The sequence below is a fragment of the Octodon degus genome, unplaced genomic scaffold, assembly GCF_000260255.1.
Source record: "Octodon degus isolate 3935 unplaced genomic scaffold, OctDeg1.0 scaffold00244, whole genome shotgun sequence".
Lineage (NCBI taxonomy): Eukaryota > Metazoa > Chordata > Mammalia > Rodentia > Octodontidae > Octodon > Octodon degus.
The window spans coordinates 143,743-153,159 of record NW_004524820.1 but is presented as its reverse complement, the minus strand read 5'-3'; the positions used below and the strand labels follow the sequence as shown (position 1 = coordinate 153,159).

General features: G+C 35.7%; 1 pseudogene; it reads right to left on the bottom strand.

The window, feature by feature from the left end:
* Positions 1-7,914: 7,914 nt before the first annotated feature.
* Positions 7,915-8,562, bottom strand: LOC101582684 (annotated as a pseudogene).
* Positions 8,563-9,417: the final 855 nt, after the last annotated feature.

Genomic DNA, 9,417 nt, shown 5'->3' with positions numbered 1-9,417 from the left:
TAAAATAAAAATTAAAAAAAAAGAAATTAAGAAGAGGAAAAGTATAAACATTTAAAAAAAAAAGAGATGAAACAAATTAAAGCATTAATTGCTTCTTTCCATAGACCAGCAGAAATGCACAGTACAGTTGTCTAAACCATCCTGCTTACACACATAGATAAATCTCTTTCTCCCACTCATTTTCTTGCCACTATTTTTATTGACTGATACCCATGATCATCACTCACCTGTACACCTATTGGCTCTAATATTTCTCCTTTGTTTTCATTTGCATGCCCCTCCTCCAATAAAAAAACATTTAAAACAATCCCACGATTTCTCACTTCCATCAAAACCTTCACTTCATTCAATGCTGCCTGCTAAAATACCCTAAACTAAAAAGAATAATAAGTGGGATTACACAAAATGACATGTTGAATTTTTCATTGACCTTTACTTTGGAATTGAAATTGTTCTTGAACTGTTAGATTGGAACTTCTGCCCTCCTCTGCACCATCCTATATCATTATAGACATCGGCACACTTATCTCCACAGCTGGGATTTCAGATGTTCAAATCTTAATTTGGTTAAATTATACATGCTTAATAAGTACTTAATGATTTATATTAAATTAAACTGAATAAGGAAATGAGAGATCTGGTCTTTTACTTGTCATCTGTAAATGATTTCATCTATAATTAAAAGAAAAACAGAAAGAGAAAACACATTCATTGAGACTTGGGCCATTATTTGAGGGCTAAGCAATTTATTAGTTTATTATTAACTTTACTACTTCCAAGTTGAAAGACTTGAGTTGTACCCTACAAATACATTCAATTGTGGAAATAAAAGTTACTAGGGATAAAAGAAAACTCCATTATCCATAAATTCTAAAAGTTTTCTGATTATAAATTCAAAAAGTAATTTTTGTGAAATTTAGAAGCATGTTAATATTATTTTTTTGCCTCCTATCTGATACTTTTAGAGATACAAAAAATGACATCATGAGAAGTAGTCAATTTATTTCTGAAATATTTTGAAATGATCAAATAGAGGTGTGTCTATCATAAAAAATAAGATGCTTAATTCAGAAAGGGGTATAACTGTAGTATATAAAGGGTGAAGGCACTTTTTTTAGAAAATATACAATGATGTCCTTCAACTGAGGAATTCATAAAAAGATATGGTAGGTTTATACAATGGAGTATTATTCCGCTATATAAATCAAGGCATTTGTTGATAAATGGATACAACTAGAGACTATATTAGTAAGTGAAACAAATCAGATCCTCATGTGTAAATATCGTATTATCTCGCTAGTGTGAGAACATGAAAGAGAAAATAAAATCTAAAAAGATACAATAGATAATATGAGAGGCAAAGAATCTATATATTGGGAAGGGAGAACTGGAATGAGGAAAAGGACAATAGAAAGAAGGGAAAAAGATATATTTAGGTATACACACAGTATAGTTTGGATAGTTGTACTGCTAATTTCTGCTGGTCTTTTGAAATGAGTAGTTAATGCTTAAATATTTTTCCTTTTATTCTTATTATTTTTTTCCTTCTGACTTTCTTGCAGCTTTTTTGTTATTGCTTTGTTTTTTTTTTCTATAAACAAATCTTGCACATTTACATCTGGTAATCTAAACTACTAATTTAAAGATAACATCATACAATACAGCAACCATTGTTGAAGTCCTATTACTTCATTTAGTGAAGTTTTGTAATGTTTATAATGCTATTTTTTCTATCACTATTTTGTATTGTTTAAAAAACAAAATAAGGAAATATGCAATGAACTTCAGAATGTCACATTAATGTACAGAGTATAATTAGTACATAATATAACCATGTTTTTTCTAAATTTTTGATATATAACATATCTGAAAACTCCACAGAAGGATTTTGTCATATCTGCAGACGTTCCAGACTCTCCTCTTGTGTGTAAGTTCTGTTTGTGAGGCTTTCCTGTTCCACTGTTCATCTTTTAGGTTCTCCCCATAAAATGGCAGCATGGCCACCTGGCTCATCACCACTTCAGCAGCACCCTATTTTTACATACTGTGATGCAATATTTTAATCCATATGCCCAAGAAAGGCCCTAGAGTCCTGCTCTGTCCATTACATGCTGTGCTTTGATGAGGAACAGGGTTTTTCTTCAACCAGAAATGCAATTCTTTTGATAAAAAAAAACCATGTGCAACCTAGAGGGCTTTCAGACTCCAGTAAAACTTCCAATATTAAATCCTCTTTATTCAAGTCATTGTTTACACATATTATAACAACATGTCTCTTTAGGCAATATATACATTTCTCCACAATAATTATAGCAGAGCATCGTTGATTTAGGCATCAACTCCTTAGAAAACACTGACTGAGACTCTAATGTGTGCTGAATTCCTGACTGCATCATTGGAAATAAGTGAGTGCATGAAACTAATCCAAACATGCAAGGTAGGAAAGAAAAACAAAACAGGGAGTAGGCCTGCAGGGTTGTTTAATAGGTGGCACAGAAGCCATCTCAGGTGTCCCACATGTGCTTCAAAGACAAGAGATATTTTCTGCATGCCTATGCGAGACAGAAGATAGTGATGAGACTGCAGAACAGTGAGGCCAAGAAAGGTGACAAAAGTAACTCCCATCAGGGATTCTAATCTACATTACATGGAGCCCTGGTTGGCCATGGCAGACCATTTGGTTCCTGGCTCTTCTCTCACACTATTGTCAATGAAGACAAAAATATATTCACTAAAATTGATAAAGATGATAGTTGACAGTTGTGTCAGTTGGATAAGAAACACCCTACTAATTGGATCAGCCTAGCTGAGGCTGTGGCGGAAGGGATTTACAGAAGACAGAAGACCCACCCGAGGTGAGAGGGGCACCAACAAGTAGTCCTGTTTCCTGAATGGAATGTAAAGAGGAACAAGGAAGTATGGCTCATTTCTGTTTCTTCAGAGGTGCTCCAGTCTTCACCCTCCCCTTGCAAGTTGTCTCCAGGCTTCAGCACAGACTCTTCACCTTCTGCTGCAGACCTCTCAGTCTTCCATTGCAGACCTGACATCAACTCACATGAGACATCACATGAGCTCCAGGCCTTTGACCTTTGACAGGATTCTTTGGCTCTCCAAGACAACCTCTCCGTACTTTTCACAGCTGACTCTGAAGGTCACCATTGTAAGTGTACCTTGCGAATAATCATATATTTAAATATCTTACATTAAAGTATCTCCCTAATGAGCACTGACTGACACAATATTCTTATATCACTAAATCATTCAAAAAGAGGATTTCCCAGTTGCTTTATACACAATTGCCAGTAGGTTTACACATCTGACCAATTTACCATTCTCATAATTGTCAGACCTTAGAAATTTAAAAATATATATAGAGAGAAAGATTTATCAGTGTAAGTAAGCTAATATTTATATAAAAAAGCAAGGAAAAAATAAAAAATAAGATTTTATCATTTTTTAAAATTGCATTATCAGAGCAAAAGGATAGTAATGGTTTATTTATTCTTTCACAAGCAAATTCATAAGTATCAGTCTGTGAATTGATATGAGTGTAATTTTACAAAATATGTCACATGAAATGAAACTTTTCAAAAAAAGAAAAACTTTTCATTTCTTTAAACAATACATGAATATATCAGTTAAAAATTATGACAATATTTAACTCCAGGATGTGTTTTTACTAATTAAGTTCCAGAATAATCTATCTCCACAAAGGAATAAGTGACTTTATTCCAACAGAAAGGGCACTTTCAAAATAAAGCATGTTGTTGGACAAACTTTGTCCCAATAACTATTACTTTTGCCTATAAATGAATGCCTATATTTTCTTTGTACCAGGAATCAAACTCAGGACCTTGTACTTGCCAGGCAGGAACTTGTGCCATTGAGCTATATTCCTGGCCCAAATGCTTACATTGAAACCAGTCTTCCAACAATTTGACATAACCGAGGAAAGAGACCAAAATTGTGAGTTATTATTTTCTCCATAACTTTATTACTGTTGGAAAAGTCAATAAGCAACAATAAATATTCTGAAGCTCTTTGGGAGCTTTCCTACAGTATTAGGCCAATGAGTGCAGTATTTGGGGGGAAATTTAATCCACATGTTCCTGTTTGACATAATTAAATAAAATGCAAGAGCCATTTGATGTCCAAATGTCATATAAGATTTTTATAAGCTTCTTTTCTTTGAAGTAAAAGAGATATATTATTGTCAAGAGTAAACCAAATTTAAAAGCCCATTTACTTTAGCTACAACAGAAAAAACAAGAGCAAACAACAAATAAAGTAATAAAACATAATTAAACAGCAGGATGAAAATGCTTCACTATCGAACACTCTCAAACTGAGGATAGCAATCCCAAAGGAGAAAATGTACCCGTTTTAGAACTATGTGCTGCAGTGTACAATTCTCTAAGTTTGACATAGGTCTGAATTGTAGGCACATATCTTTTTTGGCAGAACTTACATTACCTGCTCATTTATGATTGAATGGGTAAATCATGGAAGAGAAATTATCTTAAATTCAGACAGCTGCTGTAACTGATTTAATCCAAAACACTTCTGCATGATTCTCAGGCCTTGCTATGATCATGGGCCAATAACAATAAGACTAAGAAAATTTTGACAGAGAGCCTAAATTTAGACTTTCCTAGATTTTTAGTACAGAGTGCATCTTTAAATACATAGAACAAAGTAGGGTTCATTACACTATGTTTAAGAATTAGCAGATGGGCCCAAAAACTCTAAAACAGCATGATCTCCTTGTTTGCTAATGGGAGAAGCATAAAATAATCTGGTCCATAAATAAAAGCCAGCAAAGGAATAAATACAAAATAATTGACTCTTTCAAATATAAGGAATAAGAATGCTAAATGTTAATGAGAATGTATAACAACATAACTTCATGTTTTTGGTTAAATATAATTGTGAAATAAAATAAAATGTGCTATATTCTGAAACATATATAAGGAAATTTTTTATTTAAAAAGTTTTTATCTTTTTTTGACCGAGTTTCATTCTGTGTTCAGCCTAGCCTACAACTAAAGCCTAAGCTGACATCAAAGTCACAGCAATCCTTTCTCAACCTCCCAAGTGCTGTAATAAAAGACTTGTACCACTATGCCCAGCCTGCAAGATATTTTTAACATAAAACATTTTGTTGTTCATGTCAATGGTATTTGTAATTCACTAAAAACCTAAAACTATTATTGTCAAAGATTATTATTGACCAAATTTTTTGATAGTTTGAAATCAGGGCATACAAATAAATTTAAATAAATTCTGATAACCTCTACTTTTACCCTGCGTAGTGACTATTATTAATCTCTCAGCATTATTAATTTTTCCCACACATATTTACAAATTTGAATTTTATATCTTATATTTTTTTTAATTTTTTAAAAATAATTTTCTTTTTATTTATTTATTTGTGTGTGCGTGTGTGTGTGTGTGTGTGTGTGGCCAGCTCAGCCCACCAGGGGGCGGGGCTGGCTGGCATGTGGTGCTGGGGGATTGAACCGTGGTCCCTGTGCTTTGCCAAGCTTGTTCCAAGTAGGTGCTCTAGACCACTGAGCCATCTCGCCAGCCCCGAATAAGGTTTTTTTTTTTTGTTTGTTTTGTTTTTTTCTCCGAATGCCCTCAGGGGTGGTTTGGCTGGCTCTACTGTTGTGGGGATCAAACTACAGCAACCTGAGGCTGACAGCTTTGTGGAAGCAGCCACTTAAACAACTGAGCTAAGGCCAGGCCCCTATACCTTATATTTATAAATAGGTATAATGTTCCAGTTGTGTGTTAGAAAAAAAATTACTAGACCTGATTATATGGCTCAGCTTCAAAAGTTTGCAAGCTAATGAGAGGACTGTTTATACATAAATCCTTCTGAATTAAAACTTCAATGACAGGATTTGTCAGTTCCTGCTCTAAACTATTAGTAGATTCTTGCGTTTCCACAGCCTGTGCTCTGTATTTATGTCATTCTGGTTTTAGACATTCATTCCATATCATCATAGTGATGAAGATCAACTCATAGGGCACACTATCATGGTGGACTACAGGCAACAGTGCTCACAACATACTGAAAAAGCCACCAATGTCTGCTGGTATGTGGATACAAGGTGGAGGGGGGTTAACACATACCAAATTAGAGGAAGGTAATCTCAGGTAAAAGTCCACCAGATAAAATTCAACAACAGATGCTTTTAAAATCAGAAGCATGGTGGCCGAGAAGATAGCTCAGCAGTCTAAACATCTGCCTCATAAGCACAAGGACTCAGGTTTGATCCCTGGTACAGCATGCCATGCTGGCCACCAAAACCCTGTGTGTTGGGCACGCATATAATCCCAGTGCTGGGGAGGCTGAGACAAGAGGATCACTATGAGTCCAGGCTGCACAGTGAGACCCTGTACCAAACCGTCTTAGTTACTTTTTACTCGTTGCTGGGACAAATACCCGACACTCAAAATGAAGGAAGGAAAGGTTTATTTAACTCACAGTTACTGGAGAGTTCAGTCCTTATTCCGCTGGCTCCAAGGCAAACAACAGCAGTTCATGTTACAGAAAACAATGAAGAGCAGAGGAGGAGCAGCTGCTGCGGCATCCATCAAGCCTCTCTCTTCCTTCTGTGCTGACTGCAAAGACCAGCGCTCCACAGTGAAGATCGGAGCTCCTCCAAAGTGGAGTGGCTGCGAACACCAAGCTCCGAAGACTGAGACTTCTCCATGGAAGTGGGCTGGGGTGGCAGGAGGCAGGAAATGGGGCAGGGCAGCTGGAAGCCTTTCTCAGTTCCTGGGCCCTGCCCACCTGCAGGGCAAGGCCCCCATGCTGCCGGGAGCTGATTCAGCCAAATTGACACAATGTATCAACTAACACACAAACAAATAAATAAAAATATTGTTTTTAAAAAACCTAAGAGGCAGGGAACCTTCTCAATCCCTGCACTACTTGCACATCTGGTTCAGTGAACAATCAGAGCTGTAAACTCCCCTCTTAAAACTGTTTTCATTGTGTCCCACAAATTTTGGTGTTTTGTGTTACCATTGTCATTTGGGTCTATGAATATTTTAATTTTTCCTTAATTTCTTCTGTTACTCATGATTATTCATATATGTATTATTCAATCTCCATGTGTTTGCACATTTTTGTGGTTCTTTTGCTATTGGTTTCTATTTCTTTGTGTTGTGATTTGGCTGTGTGAAAGAAAATATCTTAATTCTTTTGTATTTATTTAAGCATGATTTTTGTCCTAAAATGTGGTCTATTTTGTGTACTGTGGAGGAAAAAAATGTGTATTTTGTTGTTCGAGGACACACTATAGATATCTGTTAAATTTATTTTTCATCATGTGGCTCCACTTTGATTTCTTGTCATTGTTGTTTATCTGGTTAACTTATTTGCAACAGTGGGGTACTAGTGAGTGCCACTATGTTTGTGCTCACATTTATCTGACATTTTATATGAAGCAGTATTTCTTTTTTAAGAAATTTGGTGTGTTGGTATTCATGTATATATATTTATAATTGTTATCTCTTCCTGTTGAATAGTTCTGTTTATCAATATATTTAGTAGCCCTTTTTTTCTTCTGATCTGCTTCAGCTTGAAGTACATTTTATCTGAAAAGAAGATAGCTATTCATGATTGCTTTCATGTCCTATTACGTGAAGTATCAGTTTCCACCCTTCTACTTTTAGTCTATGTTATCCTTTATGTATGAGGTATATTTTTTATTGGCAACATATAGTTGGGTTTTATTTTTTAATCCAAGTGTCAATCTGTGCCATTTGAGTAAGACTTTGGATATTTATATTGACAGTTATTCTTGAAGGGCATTTAATGAATCTTGTTACTGAATTATTTTCCATTGCTGACTTGTTTTTCCCTGAGCGGAATAACAAGTCATTATAAAAGGGCTGCAGTTACTGGGAGGAGGCCATGATGCTGGACACACTGTCAAAGTCAGTCTTCTCCATGATGTTCTTGGGCTTGATGCTGTCCTCCTGGCTGCAGATGAAAATCTTCCCTGACTCATCTGCACTCCAGCTGTATTTGCTTATCCACACCTGCAGCTGACTGTCTGACAGATCCCTGAGTATCTCAGCCAGCAGCCAGCAGTCTATGTGTTGGTACATGATGCCCATGATGTGGCAGATAAATTTTTGGACAGAGTTTTCAAAGCCAGTTATGCCCTCCCGGAGGTCCATGTTTTCATCCAGGGATTACCAAAAGGTCTGAAAATGACAGGTCTCCGGCAGGTCCCCAAGATACAGAATCTGATGAATAGGTTGCTCTTCTTGATATGCCTGGTTGATCATGCACTTGCATAGGGTGAAGTTGGTGTGAGGCAGGTTGGTGAGGCCCTTTAGCAGGATCTGGGCAGTGACTGTGGTCTGAAAGAAGGCTGGGTTGAATTGGTACAACTTCAGGTTGGCTTCCAGATCATGGGCATTCTCCTTGGCCTGCATTTCCACATAGTGCTCCAGGGTGGCCAGGTTTGCAGGATTATATCTGTCAATACCCTTGAGCAACTTGCCCACATTCGCTCTCACCTGCTCAAACATTGCCATGACTACTGCCTCCTTCCAAGGCTAGGTGGAATTCTGATTCTAATTTTTTCCCCTTTTATTTAAATAGTCTCCCAACTAGATGTATTTTTCTCTCAGTGTCTTTGGTGATGCTGGCCTCATTGAGACTCTCTAGTGTTCATTTGTGTTCTTTGTATAACACTGGTTGGGTAGCCAATTTCTCGAAGGGGCCATTTTTTGGAAAGTCTTTATTGCTCTATAAAATTTGATAACTTCTTGAGGATAAATTAACCTGGGTTGGAATTAGTTTTCTTTTAAGAATTAAAAACTGTTCCAAGCTCTCATTTAAATTTTGTGTTGAGAAATATGTTATTCTTATATCCTTGCCTTTATAAGTTTTTAATATTTTTCTCTAACAGCTTTTAGTATTCTCTTTTTGTGCTAAATTTATAGGATTTTCGTTATGATGGTCATGACTGTTTGGAGTTCTATATATCTCATTTATCTAGATGTTGAATTCTTTCCCTTGATTGAAATTTTTCGGCTGTGATTTCAATGAATAAAGTTTTTACATCTTTTATATTTTCTAGTAATTCCTTAGCTCCAATAAGTATTAGATTATTTTATTTTATTGACATATTAATAGATGGCTGAATCAGTTTACACAGTGTCTTGTTTTTAAGGCCTTACTAAGTGCAGGATGTCCTGCCTTGTCTTCTAGTTCTGACAATATCTCATCACATTGGTAATTCTTGTTGCCCATACTTCCAATTATTTTTTATGTGTTAGACTTCATTTGATTTCCTTTTACTAAATTTTTACTAAACTTTTCATTAGCATTTTATATAATTTTGTTTAAATGAATCAGATTTTGTGTCATTTTAAAACTTGTTCAAC